Source organism: Bufo bufo, chromosome 3 (assembly GCF_905171765.1).
Source record: "Bufo bufo chromosome 3, aBufBuf1.1, whole genome shotgun sequence".
Lineage (NCBI taxonomy): Eukaryota > Metazoa > Chordata > Amphibia > Anura > Bufonidae > Bufo > Bufo bufo.
In genome coordinates, this window is record NC_053391.1 from 224,340,389 (window position 1) to 224,366,937 (window position 26,549).

Here is a 26,549-nt window from a genome sequence, read left to right on the forward strand (position 1 = left end):
TCACTGTGGCAGCCGCTTCCCTTGCTTCAGACAGAGGGGCCGAAACCGCCTCCCCTAGGAACCCTGGTCATGGGCTGTCTTCCGTACAGGTTTTCCTATCTTTCCAGGGTTTGAGCAGATTCACATGGTATACCTGCTCCGGCTTTTGCTTCCCTGGCTGGTGTACCTTGCAATCTAACTCTCCAATTTTTTCAAGCACCTCGTAGGGCCCCTGCCACCTAGCTAGGAAATTACTGTCTACCGATTTGGCTTTCACCGGCTGCCAGGTCTGGGGTGGAGATTTTCAGGGTTTGACTGGCCCCCTCCCACAAGAACCCCCCTGCAGATTTCTGGTGGCCTCGTAGCGCTCCACCAGGTCGACCATCTTTAAGGCATTACCAGGAGACACCATAGAACAAAATCTTCACCTGGTTAGCAGTCTTTCCCCCAGCCATCCACAGCAGGCTTTAGGTGCCTGTTTTCCAGCATGCAGCTTCCAAGCCTTCAGCACACCAATTCACAGATCCCCAAACAGAGTCTCCACAGCTTCCCTGTCAGATGGAGGATCAACCACACCCAGCTGAGACTGCTGGCTGGGTTTTATATAGGTCAATAAAGACCCGGCCTGGAGCTAAATAGTTGCAAGTCCAATTTTTGTATGAGATAGCCAATATGACTGTCTATAAAATGATGGTAGTCTCCGTTCGATGCTGTAGTAGATGGTGAGATATGGACCCTGAAAGTCAAAAGTTCAAAACATTGTTACCCATTTGCTTGTCAGTGTTTAGGAAGACAGTAGCAAACCTTACCATATGCTATCAATGTTTGAACACCAGAGGTCTCAACCCCTCGATCCCCAGGATCAGCAGAACAAAGGTATAGAGGTACTCGCTAGAATGCCGCAGGCCCTTCACTGCTGTACCTGGCACAGTAAGGTCCATACAAGTGTGTATGTGTCTGTTACCAATTAGGTGAGGGGATGAGCATGGTTGTGAAGCAGTTCCTGAGACTGCCACACTTGTGTGGATGTTGCTTTTTTGAGTATCCCAGTGAATGGGGCCATGGTACTGCCCCTTTGTTCTACTCATCAGTAAAGGGCCTGAGGGTGAATAGACCATGCCAATGAGAGGCCATCAATGTGGTATCCTGGAAAACACCTTTAACGGTAGCACATAGTAAAACCTTATTCACATGTCAGTGATGAGATCGGTGATAAGATGGTCAGTCACTCATCCGTGAAGAATCTGTTTTTTGGATGGTGTGTCTATTTTTTGCTCTGTCCCCTTTCCCCCCAATTTTCTTCTCCACTGACTAGAGAGAGATCTAGCTATATATTTCTAGGAATTTAGAAGTAGGGCCAAACTAATGAAAGCTGTCTGGATCTCATCACTATGAGATCACTATGTATTGAGAGGAGTAAGGGAGCAGGGACTGAATGCAAGCGAAAGAGGACCAGAATTTTGGTCGCAAGAGAAACACCAGGGGGCTCTACCAGAGAGGTAAATGTACATTAACACCTTACAATATTTTTATTCCTTGTATATTGTAATAATACTTCATTTGAAATGCCCTATTCATTGCATAGTAATATTTTTATGGGGTAACCCCTTTAAGACAGGAATTTTATAACTTTTAGTAAAAATTGAATCTTGGCAGGTATAGAATACATTTTTATTCTTTAGGACAATCCAAGATGTAGCAAATTTATTACATTTGGCACACTTTACTCCAACAAAGTTTTATTTAAGACTAGCGTATAAAACTTCAGTCTTAATAAATATCCCCCACTGACTTTACTGTATATACTAATCAAGCAGACATATCTAGTGGCGGTGGAGCTGTGGCAACAGCTTGAGAGGCAAAAGTTTGGGACCACTGATCTATTTAATAAAATAATAGAACTAGATTCAAATATATTTCCTTTAGGGCTCTCCGGTGACAGAGGGATTGTGCGTTCTGGACTTTCAGAAGCGCAGGACATTGTCATGATTGATACTGCTGTGTGCCTCTGTCTGAACTTTCTGTAACAGAATCATACTGACAGCTTTATGTCACTATTATTCGATTACAGAAAGGTCAGGTAGAGGCACACAGCAGTATAAATCATGATAATGTCCTGCGCTTCTGACAGTCCAGAACGCACAATCCCTCTCTCACATGGAGCATGATTCCTGCATGAGACACGCTCGTGTGAAAGAGCCCTTAAGGTTATCATGTCAACATCAATTGAAGCAATCATACCAGTGGTGTGAGAAGCAATTATTAGTGACATGGGTTTTGTCTGAAGAAAGCATGTTCACTAAATAATTATGCAACTTGCTGATATACAGTACTTATGTATTAGAATTTCAGAATTTTTGATATTTGATTACTGTCAGTGAATAGAAACATTCGGTTTTACATTTGAAGGTTGAAACTCTCCATGAATATTGTGCTTCTCACACAGCTGCGGGCTCCTTACAAGAGAGAGAACTGTAATGGGCTGTGCTGTGCTAATTTGATGTGATTAGGACATTCAAGTTTTCAGCCTTCAAAGGGGTTGTGCCAAGAGTTAAAATTATCCCCTCTCCACAGAATAGGGGATAAGTATCTGCTTGGTGGGGGTTTGACCATTGGGACCCCCACCAACCTTGCGCGCTGCTGCTCCAATCATTCTCTTTGGGACTGCCAGATATAAAAGAGTACAGCTCTTGGCTGTGGATAGGGGATACGTTTATTACTTGTCACAACCCCTTTCGATGTAACATGAATGTTTTCAGTCACTGACAGCATGCAGGATCTTGAAAAATTATTTACAGTATAAAACCATTAAACCCCTGCACGTTGCCTTCACATGCGGCACATTTTGTAGCAGAAAATTTCTGAGACTGAAACTCAGTCATTCATCTGAATGTGGCTTGCAGACCCACGTGTAAGGGCTGTATTACATCAACAGATTATCTGACAGATATTATCTGACCATTCATTGGTCAGATGGCCTACTACACACACAGATCTTTTGTTATGCACACTATTGTTCTGATTGGACAGATAATCTGTTGGTCTAATAAAGCCTTAATCCACATTGTGTGCAGGTACCTATAGGCTACCTGAGCACGTTGCAGATTATGGATGGTTTCTCCACGTGGATTCTTGAGCTGAAAAACCGCAGCGTAAAGCCTCAGCATAACATAGTATATATGGCCGAAAAAAGACATTTGTCCATCCAAGATATGTGTTTGTGGATAGCTCACCACCTTTCTCAGTATGGTCAAGGTGCTCTAGTCAAAGACTGATCGCCCAATCAGTCAGAGTAAAGGGAAAATTTGGATAGTAGGGACTGGCACTCACTTTGTGGATCACAACATCAGCTTTTAATGTTTAAAAAATATGACATATGTCTAAATCAGAAGTGAATACATGATACATAATACATAAAATATCCCCCTAAAAACTCAATAAAATTTCCACTTGTCTAACGGTCCTAGGACCGTTAGACAAGTGGAAATTTTATTGAGTTTTTAGGGGGATATTTTATGTATTATGTATCATGTATTCACTTCTGATTTAGACATATGTCATATTTTTTAAACATTAAAAGCTGATTTGTCCATCCAGTTCGGCCTGTTATCCTGCAAGTTGATCCAGAGGAAGGCAAAAAAAAAACTGTGAGGTAGAAGCCAATTTTCCCCACTTAGGCTACTTTCACACTAGCGTTCGGAGCGGATCCGTCTGATGTTTCATCAGACGGATCCGCTCCGATAATGCAGACGTTCGCATCCGTTCAGAACGGATCCGTCTGCATTAAAACTTAGAACATTTTCTAAGTATGAAAGTAGCCTGAGCGGATCCGTTCAGACTTTACATTGTAAGTCAATGGGGAACGGATCCGCTTGAAGATTGAGCCATTTGGTGTCATCTTCAAGCGGATCCGTCCCCATTGACTTACATTGTAAGTCTGGACGGATCCGCTCGCCTCCGCACGGCCAGGCGGACACCCCAACGCTGCAAGCAGCGTTCAGGTGTCCGCTCACTGAGCGGAGCGGAGGCTGAGCGCTGGCAGGCGGATGCATTCTCAGTGGATCCGCCTCCATTGAGAATGCATTGCGGCCGGGCGGCTGCGCTCAGGACCGCTCGTGAGCTCCTTCAAACGGAGCTCACGAGCGGACACCTGAACGCAGGTGTGAAAGTAGCCTAAAGGGGGAAAAAATGCCTTCCCAACTCCAATCAAGCAATCCGAATAACTTCCTGGATCAACGACCCATCTCTAGTAGCTATAGCCTGTAATATTATTACACTGCAGAAATACATCCAGGCCCCTCTTGAATTCCTTTATTGTACTCACCATCACCACCTCCTCAGGCATAGAGTTCCATAGTCTCACTGCTCTTCCCGTAAAGAATCCTTTTCTATGTTTGTGTACAAACCTTATTTCCTCCAGACGCAGAGGGTGTCCCCTCGTCACAGTCATAGTCCTGGGGATAAATAGATGATGGGAGAGATCTCTGTACTGACCCCTGATATATTTATACATACAATTAGATCTCCCCTCAGTCGTCTTTTTTCTAGAGTGAATAACCCTAATGTTGATAATCTTTTGGGGTATTGTAGTTGCCCCATTCCAGTTATTACTTTAGCTGCCCTCCTCTGGACCTTCTCCAGCTCTGCTATGTCTGCCTTGTTTACAGGAGCCCAGAACTGTACACAGTACTCCATGTGTGGTCTGACTAATGATTTGTAAAGTGGTAGGACTATGTTCTCATCACGGGCATCTATTCCCCTTTTGATGCAACCCATTATCTTATTGGCCTTGGCAGTAGCTGCCTGACACAGTTTTTTACTGCTTAGTTTGCTGTTTATTAAAATTCCTAGGTCCTTTTCCATGTCATTGTTACCGAGTGTTTTACCATTTAGTATGTACGGGTGATTTGCATTATTCCTTCCCATGTGCATAACCTTACATTTGTCAGTGTTAAACCTCATCTGCCACTTCTCTGCCCAAGCCTGCAATCTATCCAGATCCATCTGTAGCTGTATATTGTCTTCTTCAGTGTTAATTACTTTACACAGTTTAGTGTCATCTGAAAAAAATTGAAATTTTACTGTGCAAGCCTTCTACAAGATCAATAATAAATATAATGAAGAGAATAGGGCCCAATACTGACCCCTGAGGTACTCCACTAGTGACAGTGACCCAATCTGTGTGTGTACCGTTAATAACCACCCTCTGTTTTCTATCACTCAGCCAGTTACTTACTCACATACAGACGTTTTCTCACAGTCCGAGCAGTCTCATTTTATATACTTACCTTTTATGTGGTACAGTGTCAAATGCTTTGGAGAAGTCCAGATATACGACATCCATTGATTCACCACTGTCAAGTCTAGAAGTTACCTCCTCATAGAAACTGATTAAATTAGTTTGACATGACCGATCCCTCATGAAGCCATGCTGATATGATGTTATTTGCTTGTTTTCATTGAGATCCTCCAAGATAGCATCTCTTAGAAAACCTTCAAACAGTTTACCCACAACAGATGTTAAACTTACCAGCCTATAATTTCCGGTGTCTGTTTTTGCACCCTTTTTGAATATTGGCACCACATTTGCTATGCGCCAATCCTGTAGAACACACCCTGTCAGTATAAATATCAGAAATAAGGGTCTGGCTATGACATTACTTAATTCTCTTAGGATACGGGGGTGTATGCCATCTGGTCCCGGCGATTTGTCTATTTTAATATTTTTAAGTCGCTGTTGTACTTCTTCCTGGGTCAGACAGTTCACTTTTAATAGGGAATTTACTTTTACATTCTGCATTTCATCTGACAGTTTATATTTCTCTGTGAATACAGTGGAGAAAAAAATATTTAATAGCTTTGCTTTCTCCTCGTCGCTCTCTGCAACTCCCCCCTCATTGCTCTGTAGGGGGCCGACACCTTCAGATTTATACTTTTTACCATTTATATAATTGAAAAACATTTTAGGGTTAGTTTTGCTCTCTTTAGCAATTAATCTCTTGGTCTCTAGTACGGCGGCTTTTATTAGTTTTTTACATATTCAATTTTTTTCCTTATAGTTTTTCAGTGCTTCCTCGCTACCCTCCTGTTTTAGTGATTTAAATGCTTTCTTTTTGTCATGTATTGCTTTATTTACAGTTCTATTTATCCACATTGGTTGCTTCTTGTTCCTTAACCCTTTATTCCTATAAAGGTATGTACCTTTCACAATTAGATTTCAGGATGCTTTTATAAATATCCCATTTTGTGGCGGTATCTTTATTTTTGAGGACTTTGTCCCAGTTAGTTAGGCCTATGGCCTCTCTTAGTTGGTAAAATTTTGCTTTTTTGAAGTTTGGTATTTTTGTTCCTCCCTGTAGAAACGCTCGTTTGAAGGATAATTGGAAGGTTATTACTTTATGGTCACTATTTCCCAGGTGTCCCCCGACCTGAACATCTGTTGTTCTGTCAGGTCTATTGGTTAATACTAAGTCCAGTATGGCTGTCCCTGTAGTCGGGTCCTGAACCAGTTGGGTAAGGTAATTGTCTTTGGTTATTGCCAAGAACCTGTTTCCTTTATGAGATGTACAGCTTTCAGTTTCCCAGTCTATATCTGGTGGTCAATGATGCATCCGTGAAGCTGTCCGTGAAGGATCCGTGTTGGGTCAGTTTGTCAGTTTTTTGCTGTCCGGATGCATCCGTGGTTTTCACGGACCCATAGACTATAATGGACTTGATGGATCCTTGAACACGGACAAAATAGAGCATGCATCTGTGCTAAAAACACTGACCCACGGACCGTGCTAAAACACTGATGTCTGAATACACACATTAAAATGAATGGGGACGTGTGCTGTCCGTGGAGAACATGTACAGCACACATCCGTGAAACACTGACTTGTGAATGAGGCTTAATACAGTACCAGCAAAAATATACGAGCTTAGACAAATCTCATGTACACTTTGCTTTTTCATTCTGTCAGTTTATGCTGTGGATTTTCATGGCAGATTTCACCCTTTCCAATGCAGAGTGAAATCTGTTTTCAAGTCAGCAGCATTTCTGCAATGAATCTCACAAGAACAGCACCATTTGGTGCAATTATTTCTACTGTGGAATTTCAGCAGAAACAGATTTTCAGTCTCACAGGTTTCTGCAACAATATATGCTGCATGTGAAGGCAGTTGTCCTGTAGAACTTCATTCCAACGGCTTTTAAATAAATAAATAAAAAAATAAAAAATGCACCTCTTACAATAGCCCTCTGTTCCACCACCATGGCTCCTGATGGTTTCCTGATTGGGAGTGAAGAGGACCTATTCTTGGTCAAGAGACCAATAATTCCAATAATTCTGTTTTACTACAAACTTTTATCATGTTATTTTTCAAGTGACAGAAAAACTGAAACAAGAAAATAATTGACTACTGACATTGAGATGGTGTTGTTCACAATAATGGTGCCATGAACCTCCCACTCAGCCAAGTGCGAGCTCCTCCAGGGAATATTAGCCATATGTAGCAGCTGCCGCTGTATTGACTGAACTGGACAGGATGAGTTACAGTATACTTGGATCCAACATTTATTCCACCTCCAGTTATACCAGAAGGATTCTGAAAACTCATGTATAGATCACATAAAATGTGATATCACGGGGGAAGCAGCTTGTCAGATTTCAACACGAAAATGAGTTTCTCACTGTCATTTACATTTGACAGATCGCAAACTTTGCTTTATCAACAATAATTATTTTAGCATTAAAGAAATTATAATATGAATTAATGTAAAAGTCATGTGGTATGTCTTTTCTAATATTACTGAGGCAATGGTGCACAGCAGTGCCATGTGCAGGGAGCCTGTACAGCAGTGTGCAGAGGCGTCCACATGACATCATCCAGGCTGCTCTATGTATGGAGATAATGGGAAACATTTATAGAGGTGGGTAGCGTATTTACAAGGTTAATATTTGAAGTTACTTTTTACATATTTATCAAATTTTGCACACAATTTGTTAAATTTGCCACATTAATTACCAACTGTTTGTTTTTACTATTGTTTATTATTATTTATTATTGTTTTTTTATTTATTGTATTTTTATATTTGTGTAACCTCGTCTGGATGTACAGCGACAATTTAATTATTATATAATAATAATAATTTTCTGTTAAAGCCTTACAGTATATTATTTGTTATAGAGGTGCCATCAGTTTGTACACCACCAGGGAAATAGAGTACACTTGTCACGTTTTTTTGCAACTTTTTTAAGTCACAAGTGATAAATCTGGCTAAAAGCTCCGCCTGCAAAACATCTGTTCGCTCCTATTTTTCTGGTGCAAAGTCATATGTTACCCCCTTGAAGCCAAATTTATTAAGCGCATGGTGCATCTTGGACTCTCTTTAGAGGGAACCTGTCATCAACTTTATGCTGACCTCACTGAAAGCAGCATAAATTAGTGACAGAAATGCAGATTTCAGCAGTGTGTCACTCATGAGCTAAAAGTAAGTGGTTGCTGAGAACCAGCATCTTAATCATTACAGACCAGGCCTGGAAAAGAGTCAGATCTACCTGAGAAGAGTCCTGGTTATACATCATCTCCTGCTCTCTCACCATCTACTGATGATTGGCAGTTCTCTCCTAGACAGAAAGGGAGAAAACTAGGTAGAAGACTTAATCATCAGCAGGTGGGCGAGGAGAGCAGGAATTCATGAATAACCAGGACTCTTCTCAGGTGGCCGTGACTTTTTTCCAGGCCTAGTCTGCCATGATTGTGATGTTGGTTCTCAGCAACCACTTACTTTTAACTTATAAATGACAGACCTCTGAAATCAACTCACCGGTCTCTACTTTATGCTGCTGTTAGTATGGGCCATCATATAGTTGATGACAGGTTCCCTTTAAGACAGAAAATGAGTGCCACCTTTTACACAGTTTTTTTTCTTTTTACTTGTTGGCTCTGCCCAGTATTGGTAAGTCCCACCCCATTTGCTCACCACTTTAGAAAAAAAGGCATAATGGAAAAAGTTACACACTTTGTTTGAAATATGGTGTGCAAAAATATGTAACTTTTTCCAGCAGAAAACTATTGCAATGCCAATAATAACTTTCCCCCACTATCTGCTAGAAGCAATCCTTCTAGGGTACAATGCCTTGGTACATATAGAATCCAATGAAACATGCCACAATTTTCCAGATTATGCCAGATTTGTGGCATGGTTGCTCAGTGGTTAGCACTGTTCCGTGGCAGCACAGGGATCCTGGGATGAAATCTGACAAAGTGCTACATCCGCATGGGGTTTGTATGTTCTCCCCATGTTTGTATGGTACTCTGGATCTAGGGTGGACTACCTTGGCACATATGGAACATGTCACAATTTTCTTTATGCCAGATGTGTGGTATGAAAGTTTGGTGGTTAGCACTGTTGCCTTTCAATGTTGGGATTCTGGGTTTAAATCTCACCAAGGGCAACATCTGCCTGGAGTTTGTTTGTTCTCCCCATATTTGCATGGGTTTCCTCCAGGTAGTCACGTTTCTTTTGCACACTCCAAAAACATACTTGCAATTTAGAATGTGAGCCCCTATGGGTAGAAATACAAATGTGAAGATAATCTCTGTACACTGCAGTACAATATGCTGGGGCTCTATAAAATAATGAAATAATAATTTTTATAGAATGTGGCAGAAAAGAAACCTCCATATGAAATCACAGTTATACAGTTACGACAGAGGCCCCTCACATGAATTGGGTCCTAGTATAAAACCTATAGTGCCACTCATAGAGCTCCTTGTCACCTATTGCTGGTCCTGTGGCTCCCTTGGCAAAGGGGCCCAAGATAGTTCTATAAAAATACACAACTCATACCGTGTGCATCTAGTTGGCTTATGTAGTCTTCCAGGATTAACCCCTCACTCTTCAAGCGTGATACATGTCAAACAGTTTATAATTCTTGTATGGCTCAATCTCTGATGCTCTTAGTGTCTCAGTGTGGTGGCCGCAGGAAAGCACTAATGGAAATTGTAGGAAGGCTGAAAGCTAAGTGGAAATGAGGTGCTTTACTTCCATCAAAAGATAATTCCACCTTATGCTTATGAAATTGTATAAAGAAAAAGTGCAGTTGTGCAGCTCACCTGCTGTAAGCACTATAGGATGCATAGAAGCGTAGGGGTACTATGTAATACTGGAACACAATTGGCTTGTGTTCCAGTAATTGTAATTGTATGTTTTAAAAATATTACGTGATAAAATACTACTTTCACATTTTCTAGCATTGTTCTTAGTCCAGCCTGTAGACAACAGATTCGTCATGGGTATCTATATCTGTCCTCGGCTGTGTAATATAAACGTTATGCTAGTAAAGTAGTTAACTCTTCCAGTTAATGTGATAGGAGTTACACACCATTCTTCACTGACAGTAGATTAGATTTCAACATGCCCAATCCTTTGTTCCCAAGGAAGATAAGCCACTGCCAGCAGGTTACTCCCCTCTCCCTACTGAGAACATACACACATACAGAGTGTACATACTGTATGTATAGAGAGAGGAGAATGGGAGGAATAGCTGTTGGCCAAAAAGACACTTGGCTACAGCTATCTAATGTGTAAGGCCATCTTAACACCTTCACAACATCCACTGTACATGTACAACAGATGTTGGCACTTTAAAGATGGCGCCCACTCTAGAGTGGTGTGGGGTCCATAGCTGCTGGTTGTCTGCCCAGAACTAATGTCTGTGATTGCCGATAACACCATTCTCAAACATTTAACCCCACAGACGCCATGGTCAATCGTGACCACAGCATCCAAGGAGACTTTCCCCCAGCAGAGCTTATATTAATTCATGTTGATAGGCTGGAGGCTAACAGGCCTATCACAGGTATAGTATCATGGATGTCTGCAGGTGACAGTGCCCATAAAAATATACAGAATTTCCCATACATTACTGCATTAAATCACAGTAGTGTATGGTTGAAATGATCTAAAGATCACACACTTAGGTCAGCTATGGGTGCTTAAAAAAAAGGGGGGGGGGGATGTAAAAAAAAAAATTTGGAATATAAAAATATTACATTTCTAGGAAGTTCCATTAATTGTAGTCAATATACAGTACTAGTCAAAAGTTTGGACATCTTTTCATTCCACAAATTTTCATTTTTTTTCTACATTGTAGATTCATATTGAAGACATGAAAACAATGAAGGAGCACATGTGGAATTAAGTGGTAAACAAAAAAGGATTGAACTAGAATAAGGCAGCAAGGGTTAAAGCAGGGGACGGTTGGCAGCCTTAGTCCTGGGGGGCAAATCCAGTCAAGTGGCCCATTTTTATTTTGCAGACTTTTATTTTCTTTTATACAGGAACACATTGCATTTACTGCCCGCCAATGTGGCACGTGTAGCACACTGCGCCAATTCTTTTGCCCGCCCCTTTTTTCAAAGCCCCCTTCATATTTAAAAATGCGGCACGCTATTTCTAAAAGCCCTGTAGGAATTGTTTTTTTTTTAGCCCTGCCCATTATTAAAAGCCCCTCCTACATATAATAGGCCACTCCCAACAAACACTGTACAGATAAAATTCTATTGTTGAGGGCTGTCTCTACAGATCATACGGAGAGGGGAGGACCTGTCCTGGCTGCACTGCCTGCTTCTGATTATACAATAGACAACAGCAGGCTACAGCCAGGAAGCTCCTCCGCTCTCCTCCCTCCACAGATTCTGCTCAGGGCTTGTGGTTCCCCCCACCATCTGCCACCCGCCCGTGGCCTGCTGCCCCCTTTGGCCGTCCTCACCCAGCTCTGAATCCTCCTTCTGCAAATGGCAGGGGGAGGAGCCAGAGCATCTCCTCTCCTACATAGCGCCACATACCTCTTACATCCAGTGATGTCACCTTTGTTGTAGACGTTCTCTTTCTTCATCTTCTCCATTCAGACCAGACTACCATGATGATTTTTAAGCCATCTCCTGTCTCTGTAGAGACTGACAAACAGACATTAGTTTCCCACATTCCCATCATTTTTACATCTTCTGAACACCGTTTCCTGCCACCCCCAATACAATACTGCAGAAACAGTCCCCCTGGAAATACTACTACCACACAGATAGTGCCCCCTTCAACAATTATTGGCACACAGTGCTCTAAAGAATAACTGCGCCCAGACACTAATAGTATAAAGATAATGTCCTCCAAAAATAATTATGCTAAACTGATACTGTGCTAGGGTGCCCCCCAAAGTAACAGTCCTCCCTAAAATCCCACCAATAGAAATAATTCTCTGCCAGAGCACACTTAGTAGTAATAATGCCCCTATAGTGTCCATACTAGTAATCATGTTCCTCATAGCCCCCCAGTAGTAGTAAAGCTCCGCATAATAACCCCTAGTAGTAATAATTCTCCCTATAATATGACAGTATATGAAATACCCCCGCTTAGTGCCCACAGTTGAGCTAATGTCCCCATAATATATGCCAGTATAAAATACCCCTATATGGTGCCCCAGTAAATGCCCTCATAGTGCTCCTCTCCCCCTTCCCCATATTGTCCCCCATAATATGCCAGTAAAAAAAATGCCCCTTCTTAGTGCCTGCAGCAGATGCCCCTATAGTGCTCCTCTTCCCCATAATGTGCCAGTAAAAAATGCCCCCTTAGTGCCACCAGATGCCATAGTGCCCCCCATAATGTGCCAATAAAAAAAGGCCCCTTTAGAGCCCCCACTTCCCCATAGTGCCCCCAAAAATGCCCCTATAGTGCCAACAGATGCCCCATAGTGCTGCTCCCCCCTATAGTGCCCCCCATAGTGTGGCAATAAAAAAAAGCCCCTTTAGAGCCCCCATAGCGCTCCTCTTCCCATGGTGCCCCCCATAATGTGCCAGTAACAAATGCCCCCATAGTGCCCCCCCCAAAATGGGCAAGAAATAAATGCCCCCAGAGTGCCACTCCAAAAAAAATGGGGCTGTAAGAAATGCCAGATGCCCCCATAGTGCCAGCTTCCCCCGCAAAGAAAAAAAACTAAAAAAACACTAATACTTACCTCCATCAGCAGTGATGCGATGCAGGCCTCTTCCGGCCTGTGTCCCTGCTGTGTGATGCCCGGCTCAGGCGGTGCGATGATAATGACGTCATCGCGCCGCCTGAGCCGGCCTCTGATAGGCCGCAGGCATTAGTACCTGCAGCCTATCAGAAGAACAGGGAAGGGAGACGCCTCTCCCTCCCCTGCCCTGCCGCAGCACAGGCATCTTTATCGCTGTCCTGAGGATGGCGATTCAGATGAATATGGAGATGAGCGCTTCCGCAATGGAAGCGCTCATCTCTTACTGCCCCCGACCGCCGCCGGCAACTAGAACCAGGGCCACGCCGCCTGTGGTGATCGATGGTGCGGACCTGAGGAATAAAAAATAAATAAAAAGTTATTCGTTAAAGACAGCCCAGCGGCCGTTTTTAACATGCTTTAGGGCGGCCTGGGGGGCAATTGCCTCCCTGCCCCTGTCCCAGCCCGCCCCTGGGTAAAGGCAAAACAAACCTCAATATTTATTAACCTGATACTGCAGATTACAGAAACATCACTTATGTGGTTGTAAACTGCTGTAAGGGCACACGGCAGGGCTTAAAAAGCAAGGAGCGCCATATGGTTTTTGGAGGGCAGATTTTGCTGGAATTGTTTTTGGACGCCATGTCACATTTGAAGGGACACTAAGGTATCCCTACAGTAGAAACCCCTTATAAGTGGCCCTATATTGGAAACTACACCCTGCAAGGAATTCATTAAGTGGTGTACTAACTTCTTTGACCCCCCAGGTGTTTTATAGAATTTAGAAACACTTGGCATTGAAAATGAAAAATTTTATTTCTTCCTATAAAATGTTGCACAAGCTCCCCATTTTTCATTTTAAAAAGGGGTAACATAAGAAAAAGCACCCCAAATTTTATTTTTTCCTGAACATGGAGACACCTCATGTGTGGTCGTAAACTCATGTTTGGGCACATGGCAGGGATCAGAAGGGAAGCAGCGCCATATGGTTTTTGAATGGCAGATCTTGGTGGAATGGCTTTCGAGTGCCATGTCACATTCGAAGAGACCCTGGGTACCCATAGAGTGGAAACCTCCAAAAAATGACTCCATTTTGGAAACTACACCCCTCAAGAAATTTATTGAAGGGTGTAGTGAATGCTTTGACAACACAGGCATTTAATAGAATTTAGAAACACTTGGCTGTTAAAATTAAAAATTTTATTTTTTCCAATAAATCGTTGCTTTAACCCCAGATTTTTTCATTTTCACAATGGGTAACATGATAAGAAGGACCAATTTGCTACGCGATCTCTAATGAATACGGCAACACTCCATATGTGCTTGTAAACTGCTGTATGGGCACACTGCAGGACTCAGAAGGTAAGGAGCACTATATGCTTTTGGAGGGCAGATTTTGCTGGAATGGTTTTTGGGTGCCATGTCACATTTGAAGAGACCCTGAGGTACTCCTACAGTAGAAACCCTCCAAAAAGTGCCCCCATTTTGGAAATGCCAACCCCCAATTAATTTTTCAAGGGGTGTAGGGAGAACTTTGACTCCACATACCTTTCATAGAATTTAGGAACACTTGTAATGTTACTTTTTTTTACAAGACAATGTAAATTTAGGCTATTTTCCATTTTTAAGGGGGTTACAGAAGAAAAAGGACCAAAATGTATTACTCATTTTCTCCTGAATACAGCAACACCCCATATGTGGTTGTAAACTGCTGTATGGGCGCACTGTTTGGGGATTTACACAGCACTGGCCAACAACCGCAGAAGCTCTAAGGTGAAATATAAAAAAGACACCCCCAGGAAGTGACCCCCATTTTAAAAACGAAATCCCTCAAAATTTACCAAGGGGTGCAGTGCGCATTTTGACCCTACAGGTGATTTGCAAAAAATCAATTCACAGCAGATAGTGCAAAATGAAAACTGCTATTTCCATGCTCAATATAGTGTGCCCATTGTGTGCCAGTATGAAAAGTGAGCCCTCTTAATATTATGCCTTGCTTCCTGGCTTATTAAACACCCTACATGTAGCCCTAATCTTTTGCTTGGACGTACCACAGGGCTCAGGAGTAAAACAGCACCATACACATTTTAGGTGCATTGTGGTGATCTACGCATCTTGTGCTGACCGCTGTAGAGGCTCTGGGCTGAAATAATGAATGGAAACCCCAAGAAATTATCCCATTTTTGAAACTGCACCCCTCCAGGTATTTATTGAGGAGTGGAGTGAGCATTTTGATGTCACAGATATTTCACAGAAATGAATGCACTGCGGAAGGTGTAAATTGAAAATTGCAATTTCTCCACAGATATGGCATTTCAGTGCCCAATATGCTGTGCCCAGCTTATGCCATCTAATACTCACAGCACACCCTTTAATTATTAGATAGGTACTGCTAGGTATTGAAAAGCCATAAATGTAGACGTAAACTGCTGTTTGGTTACGCTCTGGGTTCTAAAGGGAAAGGCCAACTTTTGCAGCACAGATTTTAATGGATTGGTTTACGGTCACATTGTTGCTTTTGAACAGCCTCTGGAGTACCAGTGCAGCCATTCTCAGACAACCATACGTTTTCTTAATTGATGGAGCTATGTGAGGACCTAAATTTTTGCGGGATGAATTGTCATCGCTATTGGTTCTATTTTGAGGTACATACGACTTTTCGATCACTTTTTATTTAACTTGATGAGAAACAGGAGCAAGGGTTGTCCGCCCTTTCAGCAGCTCAGGGTTACACAGCAGCATTTTGCTGTCTGAGCGTGAGCTGCAGCAACATATTAACTAACTGAGGTTTCTCTAACCACCCAATCAGTCCCTAGAGCTGGCAGACATGGCTGTCTTTGGCTGACTGAGGGGGGAGAGAAGCACTCCCGGCCCCAGTGCAGCTCACCTCACCATCTTTCAGGTCTATTTTGGGGGCATGGCTTGTGGTCTCAGGGGCATAGCTAGAGTTTGGCTTTTGAGAGTGAAGCAAATGGCCACCCTAGGCGTAAACTGTATGGTAAAAATTACACGTTTGGGGTTATTTATGAAAATGGTGTAAAGTAGAACTGGCTTAGTTGCCCATAGCAACCAATCAGATTCTACCTTTAATTTTCCAAAGGAATTTTCCAAAAATGAAAGGTGGAATCTCATTGGTTGCTAAGGGCAACTAAGCCAGTTCTACTTTACACCAGTTTCATAAATGACGCCCATAGTACTTTTTGATCACTTGCCATTACGCTTTTTGTAAGGCAAGGTGACAAAAAATGGCTGTTTTGGCACTTAAAACAAACAAACATTTTTTTACAGTGTTCACCTAACAGGGTCGATCATATGATGTTTTTATACAATATGTTGTTACAGACGCGGTGATACCCAATATGTCTATTTTTTTGCAATCTTACACAATAAAATCCTGTTTTTATGTTGCCGTTTTCTGAGAGGCAAATTTTTTATTTTTTTGCAGGATGAGTTGACGTTTTCATTGGTACATTTTGGGATACATACTGTAGTACTTTTGATCTCTCGTTATTGCGCTTTTTGGAAGGCAATGTGACCAAAAAATGGTTTACTGCGTTCACCTGGTGCGGTAGATTATGTGATAACTTATAGAGCCATGTATCATCCAAATCGGTAGGCACTGTGTATAAGGAATCAGGGTGCTCGGTCAAAGGATCGGATTCCCCAGTAAATGAAGAAAGTAGAGGACCGGCACTCCCAAGTTGCTGGTAGATTGAACTTTATTGGTCACTTTTTGGCACCTATAGTGCCTTTCTCAAACTGTGAAAAGTGACCAATAAAGTTCAATCCACCAGCAACTTGGGAGTGCCGATCCTCTACTTGTGACTGTTTTATATTTTTTATTTATTTTTTTATTGTATATGGCTCGAAAAGGAGAAAGGGCACTTTTTTTTTATTGAAAGTTTTAATTTTTTATTTAAAAAATAACTTTTTTTTGTGCTATTTTCACTTCTTTTTTTTTTTCACTGTGGGACTTCAACTTGTGTGGTTCTGATCCCCTCTACAATGGATTACAATACATTGTGTCTTGTGACTTTTAAAAAAAGGACATTTTTCTTTGCATCGCCATTTTCTGTACAGAGCTATAGGAGAGCTTGTTTTTTGCAGGACGAACTGTAGTTTTTACTAGTACAATTTTTGGGGTACGTACAACTTTTTGATCACTTTTATTCTATTTTTTTGGTGGACAAGGTGACTAAAAAAAATCATGTGTTTTTTTCCGTTAGTGTTCACCACGCAGGAAAAATATTTTAATAGTTCAAACATTTTCGGACATGACAATATCTGTTATGTTTAATTTTTTTTTATTGTTTATATATTTTTATATGTAAAATTGGGAAAGGGGGGTAAATTAGAATTTTTTATATTTTACTTTTTACTCAGTAACTTATAACCTGCAATCTTCTGACCACTTGTCCCATAGACCATAATAAAGAACCATAATAGAGAGAGCTGTACATGTATGCCATTATGCGTTAAGGGGTTAACCAGCTTGGCTACCACGGCATCAGGGGCGGATTGGGATCTTAAAGTGGCCCTGGAAAAAAATACTAAAAGTGGCCCCATTTTGTAGTTGGGTCCAAACTGATGGAAGGCAGGGCCGGCAATATCATATTGTGGCACATTATACCACCCCAACAGAGCCAAATACCACAGTCCATCACAAAATACATCCCCAAAATCTTCCACTGGCCGACTGTGAGGACAGCCCAGGGGGTCCACTGTGCATCGGCCCACCGTGAAATTTCTCTGTAAGGTCTATGGCCAATCCGGCCCTGCACGGCATTCTGCAGTGACATGCCATTCCATCTGGTCTGCGCTTAGTGGGACCATCATTTGTTTTTCAACAGGACAATGACCCCAGGCTATGTAACCAGGCTTATTTAACCAAGAGCGAGAGTGATGTGTCTAAAGACGTGGCCTCCACAGTCACTCAACTTTTACCAGTGAAAGAAAAGCAGCCAACAAGTGCTCAGCACCTCTGGTAACTCATTCTATGCTCTTGGAAAACCATTCTAGGAGACTACCACATTAAACTGACTGAGAGAATACCAAGAGTGTGCAAAGCTGTCATCAAAGCAAAGGGGTTGCATTAAAGAAACTTAAAGGGGCTATCCAAAGCTGTAACCCCCTCCCCAGAATTCCTGGACCACTCATACAGAAAATACTTACCTGGTCCCCGATGCCTGTGTCCTCCTGGATCCCCCCACGGCCGCCGCTGCATCTACCCGTCGTTTAGATCACAACATCTGGGGGTTCAGCCAATAGCAGGCCGCAATGGTGACCTGCCTCCTTGCGTCACAAGTGACATCACCTGTGGCATAAGGGGAGTGGGTCACTGTCGTGGCCTGCTAGTGGCTGCACCCACATTGACCCCCGATGTTGTGTTTTGCATGAAGGGGAGATGCAGCGACGACTGTGGAAGTATCTGGGAGGACACAGTCATCGTCTGTATGAGGGGCTCAGGCATTGCGGGGGACAGCTTTGGATAACCCCTTTAAATATAAAGCATATTGTGGCTTGTGTAACAATTTTTTGTTTACTACTTAATTCCATATGTGTTCCTTTATCGTTTTCATGTCTTCAATATAAATCCACAATGGAGAAAAAAAAAAAAGAGAAAACATAGAATGAAAAGGTGCTCCAAACTTTTGACTGGCATTGTATGCATCACAATGTATGTTCGATATAAGACAAAACTATATACAGTATATGTGAGCATGCAATTTATAGTGGTTTAGATTGCAAGATATTACTGTGTGAACTGGTGTTTTGAGATCACAAGTGTGTAGCTCTATCACTTTTTGAGCTTCTGCATGGACAGAGAAGTATGATTCATCTTCACTAACCTCAACTACTGTATCTTTTATAACCTTGGTCGTGTCATCTTAAATGAAAGGCTTTTTTCCTATATTTATCCTATGAAGTGTGATGAACGTTCTTGCTTACAAAGCTGGTTCACAAGATAACCTGAGAGTCTCCATCTTCTCTGGTAGGTCTGTCTTTGGTTGAAGGATGTCTCTAGAAGCATCTCTTCACCAAACTATCTATGGAATGCATAAGATGTTCAGCTGTACCACTTCTAGGAGGAGAATGAAAGTATGTTCACATGGCTAAATCCACAGCAGAAATATCAGTAGCAGAATTAGAAGCTGAAAACAGTCTGCTTTTGGCAGATTTGTCATTTGGTGGCATTTTTACAGGATCTTTTACAAGCGTTTTAGAATAGTTTTTGGTTACGTTTTTCTGCTTCCCCATTGAATACTATGGAATCCACAGTCAAATGTGCTTCTAAGAAGTTACAGGTCACTTCTCAAGCATTTTTTCAGCTGCTGAACAAGTTGTGAACATGTTCAAGGTTTTTACACTGAAGTCCATGAGAAACTGTCAGAGTTCTGAATGTGGATTAGCTATGTGAACATATACCCTAAGTGTATGGCCACATGTTTAGGCTTTCTGATGCAGTTCTAGAAGTCAAAATCTGGAGTGCATCATAAAAGGAGAGAAAGTATAAAGGACAGATACAAATTCTCTTTTTTGAAGTCACTCCCAGTTTTGGCTTCCATAGCTGCATCAGACACCTGAATGTGTGGCTGTACCCTAAGGGCTCATTCAGAGGAACGTAAGGGCTCCGTGCACGGGCACTAGTCGTGTGCACTCTGTGGTGCGGATGCAGACCCACTGACTTGAATGGGTCAGCGATCCGGAAGATATGGAGAAAGATAGGACATGTCCTATCTTTTGCGGAGAGTAGGCACGAACTCAAAAGCACCATGTCCTATCTTTGGCCATATCTTGCGGATCATGGACCCACGGATTGCACATGGCCAGTGCCTGTACCTGCTGTTTGCGGTCCACAATACGGGCAAGGAGCCCTTACAGTCGTGTGAATGGGGCCTTAGATATAGTACATGCCACCAGAGTATAATACATAATAGTGATCAGGAAGTTTTGGTTGCATCAAGTGGAAGGGAGGTGTAAAAAGGAGATTTTTTGTGAAACTCACCTGTAAAATCTTTTTCTCGTCTTTTCCATTGGGGGACACAGACCATGGGTATAGCTTAGAGGTATTACTAGGAGGGACACTATGCAAAAAAGAAGCTCCTCCTCCTCGGGCTATACCCCCAGGCACCTCCAGGAGGACTTCAGTCGTTGCAAAAGCAGTAGGAGAAGGAGAACGGAAAAAAACACAATGGAAACCATCACATCAACACACCATGAGGCGTAAATGAAAAAAAGGGGCGGGAGCTGTGTCCCCCAATGGAAAAGACGAGAAAAAGATTTTACAGGTGAGTTTCACAAAAAATCTCCTTTTCTCGTACATTCCATTGGGGGACACAGACCATGGGACGTCCAAAAGCAGTCCATGGAGTGGGAAAATAGAAAAAATCCAACACCGCCAGGAGAAGAAACGTCGAGCAGTCAAACAGGAACCACAGCCTGCAATACCCTGCGCCCAAGGACAGCATCAGCCGAGGCCAGCGAGTGCAACTGATAGAACTTCGTGAAAGCATGCAAGGACGACCAAGTGGCAGCCTTACACAACTGGGAGGCGGAGGCGCGATTGCGCCTAGCCCAGGAAGCTCCCACTGCCCTTGTGGAGTGAGCGGTAATCCGAGACAGGGGAACCTGGCCACGAGCGCGATAGGCCACAGCAATAGCGGAACGGATCCACCGCGCCACAGTGACCTTGGAAGCCACCAGACCCTTACGAGGCCCCTCAGGAATCACAAAGAGGGAGTCCGAACGACGGAAGGAGGCGGTAGCCCCCAGATACACCTTCAGGGCCCTGACGACGTCCAGGGAGGGGAGAGCGCGTTCCTTGGGGTTCACCGGAGAAGGACAAAAAGAGGGTAGGACAAGATCCTCGTAAAGGTGGAAGGGAGAAACCACCTTGGGCAAAAAAGAAGGAACCGGCCGGAGCACCACCTTATCCTGGTGAAAAATCAGAAAAGACTCCTGGCAGGAAAGTGCGGCCAGCTCCGAAACCCGCCTAATGGAGGTTATGGCCACCAGAAAAACTACCTTCCAGGTGAGTATGACCAGCGAGACCTCCCTCAGAGGCTCAAAAGGCGCCGCCTGAAGGGCGCGCAGGACCAAGTTGAGATCCCAGGGGGGCAAAGGAGGAACATACAGAGGAACCGAATGTGCCACCCCCTGCAGGACGTTTCTCACAGGTCCCAAAAAGGCAATGGACCTTTGAAAAAAGACAGCCAGGGCCGAAACCTGACCTTTCAAAGAACTGAGCGACAGCCCCACCTCGAGGCCGGACTGGAGAAAAGACAGCACCACTGGGACAGAGAAACGAAGGGGCGGAAAACCCAATTTCTCACAAAAGGTCAGATAGGCCCTCCAGGTGCGATAATAGATCTGTGAAGAAGCTGGTTTCCGAGCCCTGATCATGGTTCTCACCACCGCATCAGAGAACCCCCTCTTCCTCAGGATGGAGGTCTCAATAGCCACGCCGTTAAACGCAGCTGCCGTGAATTCTGGTGGAAGAGCGGTCCCTGAGACAGGAGATCCTCTCTGTCGGGAAGAGACCACGGAACGTCCACCAGCATTCGAGCGACGTTGGAGAACTAGGCGCGGCGAGGCCAATCCGGGGCGATGAGAATGGTCGGTATCACCTCCGCCTCGATCTTACGCAGCACCTTCGGCAACAGAGGAAATGGAGGGAAGACATAGAGGAGGCTGAATCGCTGCCATGGAGATACCAGCGTGTCTACTCCGTACGCCCGCGGGTCTCGAGCGCGGGCTAGAAACACCGGCACCTTATTCTTGAGCCGGGACGCCATTAAATCCACGTCTGGACGGCCCCATCGGCGGCAGATGTCCTCGAACACCTCCGGATGTAGAGACCACTTTCCCGGATCCACCTTGGTGCGACTCAGAAAATCCGCCGTCCAGTTGTCGACTCCTGGAATGTACTCTGCCGACAATACTGGAACATGAGACTCCGCCCATAGGAGGATCCTTGCCACTTCCCGCATCACTGCCCGACTGCGGGTTCCGCCCTGATGATTGACGTAAGCCACAGCCGTGGCATTGTCCGACTGAACACGCACCGGACGAGTTGCAAGGAGAGGAGTCCAGTGGGAGAGGGAGTGCAAAATCGCCCTCAGTTCCAAAACGTTTATCGGTAGACGGGATTCCTCCGTCGACCAGACCCCCTGAACTGTGAGGTTCTGGAGAACGCCTCCCCAACCGATGAGGCTGGCATCGGTGGTGACTATTGTCCAGGAGAATGGAAGGAAGGACTTTCCTGACGATAGGTTCAGGGAGGACTGCCACCAAGGGAGAGACGCCCGAACTTGCCGGGACAGGCGGACGGGAGCGTCCAGACCCCGAGAGGTCTTGTCCCAAAGGGCAAGGATCATCTGTTGTAGCGGTCGAGTGTGGAATTGGGCATACGGAATCGCCTCAAAGGAGGAGACCATAAGGCCCAGAACCCGCATGCACTCCCGAATGGTGGAACGTGGAGATCGTAGAAGGAGCGACACTGCCAGTCGAATCTGGGAGGACTTGGAATCCGGAAGAAACACCCGAGAAATCGAGGTGTCCAAGACCATCCCCAGGAAAGAGAGTCTCTGGGAGGGGTGCAGAGAGGACTTGGGGAGATTGATCAGCCACCCGAACCGTTCTAGGGATTGAACAGTGATTCGGACCCTGTCCTCGGCCTGTGGAAGAGACGGGCTTTTATCAAGATGTCGTCCAGGTAGGGCAACAAAGAGATGCCCCTGGTGCGAAGAAGCGCCATGAGAGGCGCCAGAATCTTGGTAAAAACTCGAGGGGCGGTCGCCAACCCAAAAGGCAGGGCGACGAACTGGTAATGACGACCCCAGATGGCAAAACGCAGAAAGCGATGGTGAGATTCTGCAATAGGGACGTGTAAGTAGGCGTCTTGAATGTCCACAGACGCGAGAAATTCTCCTGGAAGCAGAGAAGCAATAACGGAGCGGAGGGACTCCATGCGAAACTTCCGCACCCGTAGAAACTTGTTGAGAAGTTTAAGATCCAGGATCGGACGCACCGACCCCTCCTTCTTTGGAACAACGAACCGGTTTGAGTAGAAACCTGTCCCTTGTTCTTCCGGGGGAACGGGGGAAATGACACCACGGTCCAGAAGAGAGGAGACCGCAAAAATGAGGTCCGAGGCCCTGGCCGGATCCCCCGGTACGCGAGAAGGGAAAAAACTTTCCGGCGGACTGGACGCGAACTCCAACTTGTAACCGTTCGTCACAATTTCCAGAGCCCAGGCGTCTTGAACGTGAGCCCTCCAAACCTGTTGAAAGGAGAGCAGACGGCCCCCCACCACGAGGGGTGGGGGCACCCCTTCATGCGGATGGCTGTTTGGGAGCAGGAGGACGGGCTGACTGCGCCCGTGGTCGTCAAGAGGGCTGGGGCTTGAAGAAAGGCTTTTTGCGGGAGTCCTGGGATCCCCCAGCTGACGAGGACGACGACGTCCTGGCAGTGGAGAAGCGACAAAAGGACTGGACCCGGAAACCTGAAGCCCGAGATCGAAAAGGGCGTTTGGTCCTGGGTTGAGGCAGATGAGTACTCTTGCCCCCCGTTGCGGCAGAAAGGAACTCATCCAATTGGGCCCCAAAGAGCCTTTAAAGGGAAGGTTAGCGAGGGAACGCTTGGATGAAGCATCAGCGTCCCACACCTTCAACCTGACCTCCGTGCGCTGAATGACCGAGAGGGCCGAAATACGGGCAAAGAGGGAGCCGATGTCCATCGAAGCCTCACAGAGATATTTAGAAGCCTGAGACATTTGGAGGATAAAATCCAGAGTGTCTGCAGGGGCGTCCTGCTCTGTCAGATCCTGGTGGTGGTGCTGCAACCACGCCGTAAGGGCTCTGGCGACCCAAGCTGACGCAAAGGCCGGTCGCAGGGAAGCGCCTGCCAGGGAGAAGATGGAATTGGAAAGTGAATCCAGACGTCTGTCCACCGCATCCTGCAGAGAGGAACCGTCTAGGACGGGAAGGGCCGTGTTCTTGGCTAACCTGGCCACCGGAGGATCTACCTTAGGGGAAGAAGTCCACTTTTCCACTGTGTCAGAGGGAAAAGGGTACAGCGTATCCATGCGCTTGGTAGCCGAAAATTTCTGATTAGGGCGGTCCTAAGCCTTTGATATGACCGCGGTGAATTCCTCATGAACGGGGAACACAGCGAACTCCGGTTTTCTGGGTGGAAAAAGGGAGAACTCCCGACTAGTGGACCAGTCGGGAGTGTCACGGACAGCCGCCACCAATTCGGTTACCATGGTGGAAAGCTTAGGCAGGGGTTCCCGCTCCGTGACTTCGTCCGATCCGGACAATTCCCCTTCGGATTTGCGCTCCCTGAGAGAGGGAGAGTCAACCGGGCATGCCTCAAGGCGGGGGGGAGAAGCGGAGTCATCCGAGGAGGAATGCTGCCGCTCACGCTGCCTCTTAGATGTCAGACGCCCTCTGTGATAATCACTGAGAGGAGATGGAGTGGTGGATGCCACTGGAGTAGTAGCTGCCATGCGCTCCATAAAGGACATGGCTGCCTTGGCAACTAAGGCCAGATCCGCTGCCGCACTAGACATGGCGGAAGCCCAGGCGGGTACCGCTGGTTCCGCAGGGGCAGAGGGGGGACCGGGCTGAGCAAGAGAAGGAGGCTGATCCTGTCCAGGAGCAGGGCACGAGTCACAGGAACCAGTGACAGAAAAAGGCAGAAGGCACACCTTACATGACCCCAGTGGAGCCTGAGAGGAGGCCTTGGAAGACTTAGGGGCCCCAGGTTTTGGCATGATGGATTCCAAAGAGTAAAAGATTTCCTACCAGTTGCTGCAAGGACAGCTGAAAGTCCTACCACCCAGGCAACAGCAGAAGTCTCCGGCGTAGAGAAGCAAGGAGCTGCACAGCCGCAATCTAGCAGAGTCTCCGGCGTAGGGAGAGTCAGAGCGGGACGCCGAGGCTCCGCCCCCTCGAACGCGTCATCGCGGCGCGAAATAAGCGTGCGTGCAATTTAAAGTACACCCCTTCGCCCAACACGGCGCAGCGGGGGTTAATAGATTGAGGAAGGAGCGGTCCGGCGGGTGCTGCGGAGATCGCAGCGGCCATGGCCTAAATAAATATGAGAAGCGCCATGAGAGGGGCGCTGATAACTGCTGGCAGGTAGGGAAAAACATGGCTGTCTTTGCAGCAGCCTGTAGCGAACGTGGAGTCCCTAGCCCCTCCGAGATGGCCCCCAAAAGGAAAATTGCCCCCAGCAGAATCCTTCTCTAGCTCACCCAGGAGGCCTCAGAAGCGCCACAGACAGCAGACATAAAGGAAGGGAGGGGGGGGGGAGGGAGAGGTGAAAGCAGGCAATACTTATCTGTTCAGTATGCTCTCTCGATGTCTGGACCAGCAGGGATTCACCTCTTCAGACTTCTGACTCCAACCTAGGAGAACAGTGCTCTGGTGGAGGGTAGGCAGCAGGTGTCCCAGCAGCTGGTGGGATGCCAGAGCTGACAGGTCGAGCCTGGATCCACTTTTCTTCTGTGGGGGAATGGGAGGTAGCCAGGAAAAGTCATAAGACAATGGCAGACCCTCCACGGGGGCCAGGAAAGCGCAATGCTGACCTGCGTCCCCATCTGAAAACAGAAAAGAAAATAACAAACAGGAGAAGAATAAGCGTCAACCTCCTAGATTGGACACTAAGCAAAGACTGAAGTCCTCCTGGAGGTCGCTGGGGGTATAGCCTGAGGAGGAGGAGCTTCTTTTTTGCATAGTGTCCCTCCTAGTAATACCTCTAAGCTATACCCATGGTCTGTGTCCCCCAATGGAATGTACGAGAAAGTCAATGCACAGCTATTAAACTTGATTAGTCTACTAGAAGTATGATATTTTCATACAGATTATCCTGTACTAGTATATACACAAACTGCTACTATATATCCTTTAGTCTGAGAGTCACCGCATATAACACAAGTGATCCTCGATAATCCAATCACCTTTCTATTACACTGTTTTAGGAAGCTGAACTGGAGGTTCTGCCAATCCTATGGGGCACTTGTTTACCCAGACACATCCTTTTAGGTGGACTTGGATGATGTTTTTACGAACAAAGAGTTGTCCCACCATTTAAAGACTGTCCTATTTATAGCCTGAAATGGGTTTTCAAGATTTTACAAGTGATGGTCTATCATCAGGTTAGGAGATGGTCACTGCAGGGCTGCTCTTATTCACTTCAATGGGAGCAGCACTGCAGTTACCAGCTCCATCACCTACATAGTGGACAGAGCTGTCTAGTTCTGGTGCTGACTTCTGGAGCCACTGCACGGAAGCTGAACGGTGGAGGTTGCCAGACCCCCTGCCAGATAGTGATGGGCTATCCTGAGGTAGTCCATCAGTTGTAAAATCCTGGACAAGTGACTGTTATATATATATATATATATACACACATAAATATATATGTTTTTTTTATTATTTAGCTGTGTGCCAGCTTGTTTTTTGGGATGGGTTGTAGTGTTTATTGGTACCATTTTGGGTTATATATAATTATTACTTATTTTTTATACATTTTCTTTGGAGGGAATTGCAAAAACAGCAAATACTTCAGGG

At 45.1% G+C, this 26,549-nt stretch overlaps 1 long non-coding RNA gene across 1 annotated transcript; it reads left to right on the forward strand.

Annotated features, from left to right (window-relative positions):
- Nucleotides 1–1,512: 1,512 nt before the first annotated feature.
- LOC120995034 lies at nucleotides 1,513–24,968 on the forward strand. Its single transcript, XR_005777519.1, has 3 exons — nucleotides 1,513–1,524; nucleotides 10,058–10,062; nucleotides 24,208–24,968. It is a non-coding gene; the product is annotated as an uncharacterized LOC120995034 (long non-coding RNA).
- Nucleotides 24,969–26,549: the final 1,581 nt, after the last annotated feature.